The sequence below is a fragment of the Lolium rigidum genome, chromosome 1 (assembly GCF_022539505.1).
Source record: "Lolium rigidum isolate FL_2022 chromosome 1, APGP_CSIRO_Lrig_0.1, whole genome shotgun sequence".
Lineage (NCBI taxonomy): Eukaryota > Viridiplantae > Streptophyta > Magnoliopsida > Poales > Poaceae > Lolium > Lolium rigidum.
Genome location: NC_061508.1, coordinates 184,743,576 through 184,758,283, shown reverse-complemented (window position 1 = coordinate 184,758,283; position 14,708 = coordinate 184,743,576). Strand labels below are relative to the sequence as shown.

Sequence of the window (14,708 nt, the reverse complement as noted above, 5' to 3'; positions counted from 1 at the left end):
GTAAAGAAATATTCTCGGAATTGGACGAAATAAAAGCCCGGAGGCCTATTTTCTCACGAAGCTTCCGGAAGACCGAAGATGAGACGAAGAGGGGCCACGGGGGAGCCAAACCCTAGGGCGGCGCGGCCCCCTTGGCCGCGCGGCCCTGTGGTGTGGGCCCCCGTGCCGCCTCTTGACTTGCCCTTCCGCCTACAAATAGCCTCCGTGACGAAACCCCGGTCACCGAGAGCCACGATACGGAAAACATTGCGAGACGCCGTCGCCGCCGATCCCATCTCGGGGATCCTGGAGATCGCCTCCGGCACCCTGCCGGAGAGGGGAATCATCTCCCGGAGGACTCTACACCGCCATGGTCGCCTCCGGAGTGATGAGTGAGTAGTCTACCCCTGGACTATGGGTCCATAGCAGTAGCTAGATGGTTGTCTTCTCCCCATTGTGCTATCATTGTCGGATCTTGTGAGCTGCCTGTCATGATCAAGATCATCTATATGTAATTCTATATGTTGCGTTTGTTGGGATCCGATGAATAGAGAATACTTGTTATGTTGATTATCAAAGTTATGCTTATGTGTTGTTTATGATCTTGCATGCTCTCCGTTACTAGTAGATGCTCCGGCCAAGTAGATGCTTGTAACTCCAAGAGGGAGTACTTATGCTCGATAGTGGGTTCATGCCCGCATTGACACCAGGACAGTGACGAAAGTTCTAAGGTTGTGTTGTGTCTGTTGCCACTAGGGATAAAACATTGATGCTATGTCTAAGGATGTAGTTGTTGATTACATTACGCACCATACTTAATGCAATTGTCATCGTTGCTTTGCAACTTAATATCGGAGGGGTTCGGATGATAACTCTGAAGGTGGACTTTTTAGGCATAGATGCAGTTGGATGGCGGTCTATGTACTTTGTCGTAATGCCCAATTAAATCTCACTATACTCATCATGATATGTATGTGCATTGTCATGCTCTCTTTATTTGTCAATTGCCCAACCGTAATTTGTTCACCCAACATGCTGTTCGTCTTATGGGAGAGACACCTCTAGTGAACTGTGGACCCCGGTCCAATTCTCTTTACTTGAAATACAATCTATCGCAATACTTGTTCTACTGTTTTCTCTCGCAAACAATCATCTTCCACACAATACGGTTAATCCTTTGTTACAGCAAGCCGGTGAGATTGACAACCTCACTGTTTCGTTGGGGCAAAGTAGTTTGGTTGTGTTGTGCGGGTTCCACGTTGGCGCCGGAATCTCTCGGTGTTGCGCCGCACTACATCCCGCCGCCATCAACCTTCAACGTGCTTCTTGGCTCCTCCTGGTTCGATAAACCTTGGTTTCTTTCTGAGGGAAAACTTGCTGCTGTGCTCATCATACCTTCCTCTTGGGGTTGCCCAACGAACGTGTGAAATACACGCCATCACCTAACATGATCAAGATCATCTATCTGTAATTCTATATGTTGTGTTTGTCGGGATCCGATGGATAGAGAATACTATGTTATGTTGATTATCAATCCATTACCTATGTGTTGTTTATGATCTTGCATGCTCTCCATTATTAGTAGAGGCTCTGGCCAAGTTTTTGCTCATAACTCCAAGAGGGAGTATTTATGCTCGATAGTGGGTTCATGTCTCCGTGAATCTGGGGGAGTGACAGAAACCTCTAAGGTTATGGATGTACTCGTTGCCACTAGGGATAAAACATTGATGCTATGTCCGAGGATGTAGTTATTGATTACATTACGCACCATACTTAATGCAATTGTCTCGTTGTTTTGCAACTTAATACTGGAAGGGGTTCGGATGATAACCCGAAGGTGGACTTTTTAGGCATAGATGCATGTCTGGATAGCGGTCTATGTACTTTGTCGTAATGCCCAATTAAATCTCACAATATTCATCATGTCATGTATGTGCATTGTTATGCCCTCTCTATTTGTCAATTGCCCGACTGTAATTTGTTCACCCAACATGCTATCTTATGGGAGAGACACCTCTAGTGAACTGTGGACCCCGGTCCATTCTTTACATCTCGAAATACAAATCTGCTGCTATTGTTCTACTATTTTCTCGCAAACAATCATCATCCACACTATACATCTAATCCTTTGTTACGGCAAGCCGGTGAGATTGACAACCTCACTGTTTCGTTGGGGCAAAGTACTTTGGTTGTGTTGTGCAGGTTCCACGTTGGCGCCGGAATCTCTGGTGTTGCGCCGCACTACATCCCGCCGCCATCAACCTTGAACGTGCTTCTTGGCTCCTCCTGGTTCGATAAACCTTGGTTTCTTTCTGAGGGAAAACTTGCCGCTGTGCGCATCATACCTTCCTCTTGGGGTTCCCAACGGACGTGTGCTGTACACGCCATCAGGTAGCACTCAAGCAATTTACTTTGGAATGGCGGAGAAATACCATGTAGTAGGTAGGTATGGTGGACACAAATGGCATAGTGGTTGGCTCAAGGATTTTGGATGCATGAGAAGTATTCCCTCTCGATACAAGGCTTAGGCTAGCAAGGTTGTTTGAAGCAAACTCAAGTATAAAAGGGTGCAGCAAGACTTACATAAGAACATATTGCAAGCATTATAAGACTTTACATCGTCTCCTTGTTGTTCAAACACCTTAACCAGAAAATATCTAGACTCTAGAGAAACTAATCATGCAAACCAAATTTTAACAAGCTCTATGTAGTTCTTCTTTAATGGGTACAAGGTACATGATGCAAGAGCTTAAACATGATCTATATGAGCACAACAATTGCCAAGTATCACATTATTCAAGACATTAAACCATTTACTACATGTAGCATTTCCCATTTCCAACCATATAACAATTAACGAAGCAGTTTCAACCTTCGCCATGAACATTAAAAGCTAAGAACACATGTGTTCATATGAACCAGCGGAGCGTGTCTCTCTCCCACACAAGCATTTATTCAGAGGATGAAAATAACAAAACGAAAATAAAAGCACACAGACGCTCCAAGTAAAGCACATAAGATGTGGCCGAATAAAAATATAGTTTCAAGAGAAGAAACACGATAAGTTGTCGATGAAGAAGGGGATGCCTTGGGCATCCCCAAGCTTAGATGCTTGAGTCTTCTTGAAATATGCAGGGATGAACCACGGGGGCATCCCCAAGCTTAGACTTTTCACTCTTCTTGATCATATTGTATCATCCTCCTCTCTTGATCTTTGAAAACTTCCTCCACACCAAACTCAAAACAAACTCATTAGAGGGTTAGTGCATAATCAAAAATTCACATATTCAGAGGTGACACAATCATTCTTAACACTTCTGGACATTGCACAAAGCTATTGGAAGTTAATGGAACAAAGAAATCCATCCAACACAGCAAAAGAGACAATGCGAAATAAAAGGCAGAACCTGTCAAAACAGAACAGTCCGTAAAGACGAATTTTAAAGAGGCACCAGACTTGCTCAAATGAAAATTCCCAAATTGAATGAAAGTTGCGTACATATCTGAGGATCACTCACGTAAACTAGATTTAGATGTGCGCCTTGGCGCACGATCCCGTGAAATTCATGTTGTTTAAGTTTTATATAACGGCAATAAAAAGTGATCACACCTTTCGACGGCACTGCATGTCATGTGGTATAAACCAAATAAAAGTCAAAACTATAGATGGCTTAGAGGAAGAGACATATATTTTCATGAATAGTAACACAATTATGCTTTTCTTCACATTCTCAGGAAGCTAACAAACTTTTCTTCTTTTTTCTTCCGAGTGAATATTTTGCACGGTTCCTATGTTTTGAGTTAATACCAATATCAACACCACCAAGTATATCACATAAGATATTCATGGGGATTACATGTAGAGAAGGTATTATTATATCTAATAGTAAGCTCACGGTCACGGTAGATGCCTTCCAGAATTTTTTATTGCAATGTCCATTGCCTGAACGTTGTACAACTTCAAAGCGTAAATTAATATGGCGGAGCTAGTGTGTCATATACAAATAACTTGTTTGAGGCAACCAGGAATAAAACAGATCTATTGTCCGGGTCAATCAAGGTGTAAATCGAGAAATCAAATATTAAATACACCATGTGACCTAGATCCAACCATTTTCAAGCATCTTAAAACAAAGAGCAACATATAGTTTCAGCACAAGGGTATTTATGCATAACAATTACTTGTAGACATGATGCCCTGGCGCATTGTTTTCAGTTGTACAAATAACATGAAAAAGCAGAAATACGCAAAGAAAAATCAAACTTAGCAACACTTGAAGGAGAGATAAATAACCACGATACTCCCTACTAAGTAACCAACAACTTTAGATACTGATTCAAAGGAAGAAAACCCATGAACCACACTTGATTTCCATGGGGTGATCGGATACTATCATCCAGCTTTGTGAAAAAGTATATTAGTAATTCCTCCCACGTACGCAGTTTAAGACAAACTTTGACCATTGATTTTGGTTAACAAAATATAAATTTTATGACCACAAAATCTATATCATTCGATTCATATGCAAAAAAAATCAATGATTTTAGTATATAATGAATTTCAACACAATAAATACATGGCAGTGGGCATCTTTTGTATCTGAAATATATGCATTTCTGCCACGAGGATGGCCTTTAAGTTCGAAGCATTCTGACACGAGAATTGCTGCTCGGCTGAATAAATGAAGATAAATGGATGGATCAGGTGGTGTGCTGCATAAGTTAAAGGAAATGGTTAGATTTTTATGGGCATTGTGCTTCTCACATGGGACAGTATCAACTTCCAAGTACCATAATTTGAAAAAAAAGAAGTACCCTGATTTGAGAAGTAAATTGAAACACTGAAACAGCCAGTTTGAACAAAGTAAGAATTTATCTTCTATCAAAGGCACCACAAATAACTAATGTCCTAAAGCGATGTGCTGCATATGCTACTTCTTCATGCAAATTTCTAAAAATATATGAATGAAGCATTAGTGTGACAAGGCACAATAGGGGTTCAGAGAATAGCATCACTTAAGGTTTACAGGTTTCTCCATGGTGTCAATGGTCAGTTTGCTAACTGCTAATCTATGATGTTTAAAGACTGTAGTACCGAGAACAAGCTGGTAAGTTTATCATGCGTGTCCATTCAAAATAAAGCAAGAGTATAAAACATGAATGATAATCTGGCCTAGTCGAGCAACTTTTAAGAATTTAATAGGACTCATATATGGCTACAGCCAAAGTGGAGAAGTGTAATTCATGCTAATTTCCAAGTAAATAGCATTTGACATCAACGTCTTGCAAATATATTTTGAATTAGAAAGGACAAAAGGATCAATCAAATAGGAATGCATGTATGTTTTGCTGAAACAATACCATTGCGGCCTGTTAGTTTCTTGAGTTACGATGAGCATAGCACAGAAGGTTGCATCCAGTTCCACCATCCCGATAGATCTTAAAATTGTACGTGTGTTACAATAGTTACATTTTCTCAAAGAATTTACCTATGTAGAATGGTAGACTCTAGTTTAACCGTGCAAATTCGAGAAGCAAAGGCATACACTTGCAGTAAAAAATGTAGACAGATCTATAAAGGGTGTATTTAACATTTTCTCAAGGAACATATTTGTGTAGAATGGTAGTCTCTAGTTTAACGGTGCAAATTCGAGTAGCAACGGCATACACTTGTAGTAAAATATGCAGACATATCTAAAAGGGTGTTAGATGTTTTGTCGAATGCTAGACCTGCATGGAAAGTACTGGTATTGAGTGTATGCTCGCAGATGTACCCACAAATGGATACTCATTGTCCGCCTAATTCTGTACCTAATTCTCTTTTTGGATAATCCTTTCACTGAATGACCGGAGTGGTACAGGGAACATAGAAGTGCATATACATTTTCCTTTTGCTCTTTCTGATTACCTCATGCAGGTCTATCATGCCATATTTTCTGCTACACTCAGCATCTCTACATGGAAGGTAATTTGATCGTGAACCTTCTAAAAATCATGAATGTGTATTTGCAAATCACTAATCCACCAAAAAGAGAATAACCCAATGGGAAATATCAGTCAAATGCAGTATACACCCTCCAAGTGGCAGGATAATAACCAATGTGCTTCACACTGACTTCTCTAGGCTTCAAATGTAATTTCTAAGGGATACTTCCCGGAAAAATGGCATTCTTGTAGCTTTAGTGGGTATTCACTATGGCGTGAAAGATTACTGATAATAAAACATAGCCAAAATGATATTATTTTCTGTCAATCCATGAAGTGAATCAACGTGAAATAATTCAGGAGAAGAACACACACCCTTGTCATTTGCTAAACTATTGAATGTACACTCAAGATGTAGGTAGCCTCATCATTCAACTAAAACAGATATTACCACCATGAGACAGATCTAATGTACCTGAAGATGACCTTTGGAATAACGAAAAGAATCCTATACCTGCAAATTCAAGAAATAATATGTCATGGGAAGCTCATGCCAATGTTTATCTATTATAACGGTGATAAAAGGAGCTGCCAATATGATACCATTCAATGGTTTCCGTATTGTAATTCTAAACAGGTAAGATTCAGTGCATAATAATATGACTATTAGATCACATACGTAATGAGGAAATAGTCGATATAAAGCAAACCACTACAGGATTAGACAACAATTTATACATACCCCTCGACAGATTCCAAAATTATAAGCACTTTAAAAAAATCTATGTTGAACAACTATACAAATCGATCACAGGCGGACATGAAAATATTACATGGTATCCTTGCAGTCAATTCTTGACACCAGAATAGGAACATGTACCAGAAACCTTGCAATTGGAGACACGCCTCCAAGATGTCCTGCTGCAGCGGCGTAAAACACCAGAACAGGAACATCTACCAAACATTTATCACCACAGATAAACGCAAATTAAACTTTTGGATGCGCTGGCAATATAACGTGGTGGACACTGGTCATCTGTGACAGCTGATATTTAAGAACAGTCCAATCATAAACATAATCAAACAGGAATCCTACACAGGTAATATCCCTATCCCATCAGAAGTGCCCCAAAGAGTATAATTTATCTTGTAACATGTAAATAGAAAGGAACATTCTTAAATAAAAAGGTCTCTAAATAGTATCTTCATGTATTTATAGTCTGGAATATCCTCATAATTATACTTGTAGCTTAATTATCATCCTACTTACCACCCAGATACCAAACGTGCATATAAAAGAAAGCAAAGAAAGGGGCACTCAAGTGTCATGTGTTACCTGGTACTACTCTAGGTCTCAAGCTGCAGGGTCTTAAGCTGGAATGCAGGGCTTGAAGAGGCGAGGGAGGTGAGCACACAAGTGTGTGGTATATGTTGTGTACTCGCTGCCCACGGCCAAATTCAGTTCGCTAATTGCTGCTCTTGATGATCTCACCCACAAAATCAAAAGGTGAACCTCCAACAATACCAGGTGTTGGGTGTCAGGACTAAATTACACCATGAAAAAATACCACATATGTCTCACTGGGAATCATCAGATATTGTATCATTTTGTTTCAACAAAAGGATATTTTATTATTGTTTCTTTCTTGGCAGTTTTCCATGTTTATATAATTATTTCTCATGGCCAAGCAACCCTCAGTTTGGACTTTGGACCACACATATGTTACTTCATAAATAAATTGAACTGCACGTCTCTGTTTGAATTGAACATTTATGTATCTTACTTAACTAAAGCTTGTGTATGATTTGCAAAAGAACAAATATTCAGTAGGACTCAAATTTGCACAGGTGTCATGATATCATGAAAGTAGAATTAATTTATGATGGCTTTGGAACTTCAAACCTAATTTCATCTATACGTCTAACAGACAACTATTGTTTCGCTACCAAAAATGAGTTCCAAAAACATACCCACGTGAAAGGAAAAATAACTCCCCGTCTCCCTCTACCTAGCTTTCAGTTCAGTCAAACAGTTAGAGGTGAATGATGATTAATTCAGGAAATGATACTTTGTTGGCAAGCATGTTAAAATGGCATCACAAGTCTTGCAGGTGTTTGATAAAGAATGGAAGACAAGAGGGCCAGAAGCAGGTGGGAGATGACAAAATGCAAAAGGTAGAGTTAATAACCATGGGTAGAAGAAGAAAAAAGCTCTCAAAAGGGAGATGGTGGTGCAATGAGACTACCAAACCAACTCAAACAGCAACATCAAGAATGTTAAAGATAAATGTTTTAATGAGCCAATGTTCAGCTAGACTAAAGAATCTCACCGTGCAAACGTCTTTCAGATTCACATATGCACCAATCCTCTCTCCCTTCCTCGTTGTAAAACTTCGAGTAACAAGTGTTTTCAGTGTTAAAAGTAATGCTTGACGGAAATTCACTTTTTATTTTTATTTTGGATGGCTCCTGCCACCGGATTTTTTTAAAAAATGTCAAAAAATTCCGAACAAAAAATTGGCGAGTACTCTCAACATTCTATATGCGCATGCCTAGTTTGTGAAAATTTCGTCTTTTTACACAATAAACAAAAAAATCTTCTTCGTGAAACGACTTTGTGAGCACATAGAATGAATATTTTGACATTTTAAGCTGCATTTAAAACTCATTTTAAAAACGATAGCATATGCTCCTGGGTGGCAAAGTACCTCTCCCTGGTTTTGACAAGTTTTAAGCATACTTGTCTGCGAATCCTAATTGTGCGTATTATTTTTACTGGTGCGGCTGAACCCAATATCAGAAAAAAAGACCTCTCAATGTTGAAGCACCTATAACCTCATGAAAATAGATTAGGTCCCACACCGACTGCTAGGGAATTCTTCATGGGGCTAGTGCCAACAGGTTACTCCCCCTCCACTCTCAAACAGATGTCACCATAGAATGCCAGTTCACCTTTTAGTTTTTTTATCACCAAAATATACGAAAAATGTTTAATTTATACGTTGAAATTGGTTTTCCAATATAACAACTTCCAAATCGTTCTATTTTTTCATAAAATTTGCTATCGTTTTATCCAGAGAAGCTAGCAGTCATAAGAGTTCATTAGGAAGATGTCAGGGCCAAACCCAGAGGTAAAAATATATCCCAAAGACAAAATGAGTAGTAATTAAGAAATATAAGAAGACTTTTTGTAACAGATTTGACAGGGCATACCTATTGCCCTAAGATCTTTATCCTTTTCACTTCCAAAACAGGGTTTTAGCAATTAAGACCCATAAAAACTTGAATGAATAAGATCACATGCGTAAATATGTTGTTGTACACAATTTATGGCCTAACATGGCGAACTGGTTACATGTTGTCTATGAGCTGCACCTGATGGTAAGGTATAGGCTTCAATAGTTGATTTCCAACTTTGCTCCTTCCGGTTCTTCCAGCTCATCCTGTCAAAATTTCATTGCAGTCGGTATAAAGTCATCGGAGGAGAAGAAAGTCTCAACGTTAAGATTATAAACCCTAAATGGCAAGTGAGTTACCTTGTCAAAATCAGCAGATGCTCAAATAGGAGCTGACAAAGCATCTTGTATCTGTTTCATGTTTTCAATCTGTTCGTTAATTTCTTCCAGTCTCATGAATAGCTTGGGGTGAACTAAAAATCAATTATAAAACAATTGCATCTCCATGAACGCTACAAACCTGTGAGGAACCTGCTCCTCAGTGGAGGAGTAGGTGTTGAGATTAATATGATGAAGTCCCATAATTTTAAATTCCACCATCCGTAAAGATGGTTATCCTGCAATGCTAAATACCGCTTCATGAACTATTATTTATATAGGACAAAGCAAACAAAAGAATATACAGATCAGGCAGCGACAACGTATATTTTGAGTTTCGATTTACCTTGAACCACTTCTTCTATTTGTATTTGATCTAGCAAAATCATCTGAAACCAGAACTTGTGTAATGGCATCTATAAATCGAATCATTTAACCAAGAATTGGAGGAGTAAAAAAATATAATCATATGGCAGACCACAACAAACAAAATCAGACCAACATTTTTAAGAAGCAATATAGTTCTATACTGAGGTAATATATTGCTCAAACTTGTAGACATAACTTGATATAGAGCCATTCATCTAAAAAAGCATGTGACTGGGCATACATAAAAAAAGTGCCTAAGCCGAATATCATAAATGTTCCAGGCATGTAGATAGCCATAATAGATTTTCAATAGATCCATGCTAGCATAGGAGCCCGAGTTGATAACTTGACAAACCAAAGTTTCAAAACAGGACATAGATCCTTACTGAATACCTTTCAGGAGCTCCAACTCACTATCTACTAAAGTTAGTTGTCACAAATTTCCAGAGTCACAGGGAAGTTACAGGCATTGCCTGTTTAACAATTCGTTAGAACAGGTTTTTTGAACCTCATGGGCTTGGATTTCTTTCACAAACAGAAGAATCAAGCAAAGTACTACCTAGACGTCCTTAACACGTTTTGTTGCTTGCACAATAGAGAAGTTATAGTGACTTCATTGGTTCTTCCAATTGAAGTATTAAAGGTCTGCTAATTGATTTTGTTTGCTCTAAAATGATCTTTACCTGGCCATTTTTTTTTTGAGAGGATTTACCTGGCCATTTCTGATTCTATATACATGCATATAGGTTATATGTGTGGTCATTTTATTACAGGTAGAGGGCAGTCTGAAGAAGAAATTCAGTTATTGGAGTCTTGTTGGATCGATGACTGCATCAGAACTTTCCGCTGCCCTCTATGCACTTCAGAATAGCCTGCTGCAGATTGTCTTAGAGCATAGCTAAATGGAGAAGTAGCACTCCAAATTTAACACGCTAGTACAGTATACAACTAAGCCTCTAGTTTCTTTTTTGAAACATTTCAAGTGGCTGTGGCCAATACTTAAGCATATACTACCCAGAACATTGATTGTTGGTATCGACACCTGCAAGAATATTGGCTATAATTTCCATTTTTTTGAATAAACCATGACACTAATGTTTATATATATCATCTTCGTTTTGATGTCCTTACCTAGCTTGTAGATGTGTGTGTTTTAGTTCAAGTGACTACACATAGCAAGGCCGAATTGAAACACAAAACACCTTTGGATCATGTCTCAAGAAACATTTGCCATTAACTTTAAGTTATCTCAAGGATTTGAAAAACCGCTGGAATTGGTGGTCGGTTTATAAAATGAAATTTTCAGGAAGGTTAATAAAGCGCCACTGTTGGTCACTCTGTCCTAGAATGAAGAAATGAAAATGAACAAATAAAAAGAGAGCAGAAAATTACCTAGGCCAAGTCGTGAATGGAGGAACAAATAATCTGTTGGTTTGGCTCAAACAGTGCTGCACCACCTCGTCCACATCTCCACGGCTGAGTGCGACCACAGGAGGGAGGACCTACCAGCAGCACAAATCTGGGATCTTGTAGTTGACGAGAGACGGAAGATGAACAAATAAAAGGAGAGCAGAAATTTACATAGGTCAAGTCGTGAATGGAGAAATAATCTGCTGCTTTGCCTCAAACAGCGCTGGATCTACATACCACATTATCAGCGAAGAGCAGAGCAAAACATTGCTATTTTTTATTATTAAAGTTGAACTAAACATGAGTCAACTTACATCAGAATAATGCAGACAAATTGAAAATAGAATCAGAGGGGAGATTAAATTGGAACTTACATATAAATGATGTGGACAAACTGGTGTATACCGATCCCTTTGCCTCCTAAATCACAGGGAACATATTATTACCTAGCAAGGGACAGTTGTATTCCTCCTTCCAGAGCTGCTGCAGGGAGATGGGGATCCCATAATCGAGAGAATCAGAGAGAAAATGAGATAAAGAGAGAAGATGAGGAAGGGCCTTCAGGTGTGAGCCCCATGAAGAGGCACGCGCATAGGATGTGGTATAGGAGCCTCACCTAGGCGTTTCCCTCTGGTAGGTTTTGGCCGCTTCTCATGCTCCATGAGGGTGAGGATCGCGGCGGCGTGCACAGCGGAGAAGCCCGGGCACCGAGGAGCGATGAGGACCACCTCCTCCTCCATCTATCTGCGTCGTCGTTGGGCGGCGAGGGACGAGGATGGCGGCGGTTGTCCGTGGGCGCACACGCCACCGGCTGCTCCCACGGGGAGGCGATTCCCTCGTCCTCGGCTTGCTCCTCCTCCTCCTCCAACGCCGCCTGCTCTCTCCCGCGTCAGCCACCAGTCTAAAGGCACGCGCTACCGCTCGTGCAGCGAGGCGGTTGCTGGCAGCGGGGAGCACGTGGATGTGATGGTGGTGGCGCGTGTGGCCGCGGGCGTGGCCGCGACGGCGAGGATGGGGCGATGGAGAGGAAGGGACGGGACGAGCTAGGGTTTGAGGGGATTGGACGAGGCAGTCGTGGGCAACCCAATCGGGGGCGATGACCACAGATGGAAAAGTCGAAAGTACCCCTATCTACCTCCGCGCGGAGAAGATATTTTGGACGACCGGAGCGAGACGAGGGCGACCCAGAAAACAACCCACAGCGACTGACGCGCGGGCCAGACCGACCGTAGGATCCAAACGCAGCCAGACGCGGGTATATGTTTGCCATCGCATGGGTTTCACTAGCGCCATGGATCGACGGGTAAAAGTTGGACGCGTGCTCCGCGCCAACCAGAAGCCACGCTGCTGTGCAGGAATGAACGGTTGGGATCGATTTTACGCCAGCCTCTGTAAAAATTGGACGGTCCACATTTGCAAATCGCTGTGAGAGCCCCATGGGGGTGCAGCAATCATACCTTTAGATTGGCAGATTTTTCTGAGTTACCTACAGAGAATCATACCCAAATTCGTGACAGCAAGAAATCTGTTTCTGCGCAGTAATCCAAATCTAGTATTCACTTTACTATCAAAGACTTTAGTTGGCACAACAATGCAATAAAATAAAGATAAGGAGAGGTTGCTACAGTAGTAACAACTTCCAAAACACAACAAAACAGTAGAAAAATAAAAACATGGGTTATCTCCCAAGAAGTGCTTTCTTTATAGCCATTAAGATGGGCTCAGCAATTTTAATGATGCACTCGCAAGACATAAGAGTTGAAGCAAAAGAGAGCATCAAGAAGCAAGTATGAAACAAATTTAAGTCTAACCCACTTCCTATGAAAAGGAATCTTGTAAATAAACAAGTCATGTAGGCATAATGCAACAAGCATAGGAAAACTAGACAAGCGCAACTTCAAGGTTTTCAGCATATCGAGAGGTGTTTTAGTAACATGAAAATTTCTATAACCATATTTTCCTCTCTCATAATAACTTTCAGTAGCATCATGAGCAAACCCAACAATATAACTATCACATAAAGCATTCTTATCATGAGTCTCATGCATAAAATTATTACTACTCCCAACATAAGCATAGTCATTCTTATTAATTGTAGTGGGAGCAAATTCAACAAAGTAGCTATCATCATTATTCTCATCATCAAATATAGGAGGTATAGTATCATCATAATAAAATTTACTCTCCATAGTAGGTGGCACCAAAAGACCACTATCATTATAATCATCATATATGGGAGGCATATCATAATCAACATAAACTTTCTCCTCAATACCCGGAGGGCTAAAGAGATCATTTTCATCAAAACCGACCTCCCCAAACTTAGAATTTTCTATAGCATTAGCAACAATAGTTTTCAAAGCATTCATATTAATAACATTCCCATTAGCATGCATATAAAGTTCCATGGGTTTTTTAATTCTCTCTTCAAACACATCATGTCCTAATTCAAGATAAAGTTCATAAAGATCTCTCATATTTTTGTTGTTTTCCATTATGCCTTACTAGTGTAAACAAGAAACAAAAAGATGCAATTGCAGGATCTAAAGGAAATAACTTCGAAAACTCACACAATGGCGCCAGAAAAGTACTTTTACCTGGGACCGGAGTATGAGTGCCTTTTACCTTTCCTCCCCGGCAACGGCGCCGGAAAAGTGCTTGATGTCTACGGGTGCTTCTATTCTTGTAGACAGTGTTGGGCCTCCAAGAGCAGAGGTTTGTAGAACAGCAGCAAGTTTCCCTTAAGTGGATCACCCAAGGTTTATCGAACTCAGGGAGGAAGAGGTCAAAGATATCCCTCTCAAGCAACCCTGCAACCACAAAGCAAGAAGTCTCTCTTGTGTCCCCAACACACCTAATACACTTGTCAGATGTATAGGTGCACTAGTTTGGCGAAGAGATAGTGAAATACAGGTGGTATGAATGTATATGAGCAGTAGTAACGGTGCCAGAAAAGTGCTTGCTGGCGTGCAGTTGATGGTAGTAATATTGCAGGAAGTAAAGATGCAGTAAAACAGTAAACACGCAGCGATAGCAGTATTTGGGAACAAGGCCTAGGGATTATACTTTCACTAGTGGACACTCTCAACATTGATCCCATAACAGAATAGATAAATGCTATACTCTACACTCTTTTGTTGGATGATGAACACCACTAATTGCGTAGGATTACACGAACCCTCAATGCCGGAGTTAACAAGCTCCACAATATTCGATATTCATGTTTAAATAACCTTAGAGTGCACGACAGATCAACACAACTACACCAAGTACTAACATAGCATGCACACTGTCACCATCACACTATGAAGGAGGCATAGATCACATCAATACTATCATAGCAATAGTTAACTTCATAATCTACAAGAGATCACAATCATAACCTACGCCAAGTACTACACGATGCACACACCTGTCACCATTACACCGTGCGGGAGGAATAGACTACTTTAATAACATCACTAGAGTAGC

At 40.2% G+C, this 14,708-nt stretch overlaps 1 long non-coding RNA gene across 1 annotated transcript; it reads right to left on the bottom strand.

Annotated features, from left to right (window-relative positions):
- Positions 1–4,422: 4,422 nt before the first annotated feature.
- On the bottom strand, positions 4,423–5,413 carry LOC124682814. The gene is made up of 2 exons (XR_006996464.1): positions 5,341–5,413; positions 4,423–4,653 (listed from the first exon to the last, which is right to left on the bottom strand). It is a non-coding gene; the product is annotated as an uncharacterized LOC124682814 (long non-coding RNA).
- Between the last annotated feature and the right edge of the window lie 9,295 nt (positions 5,414–14,708).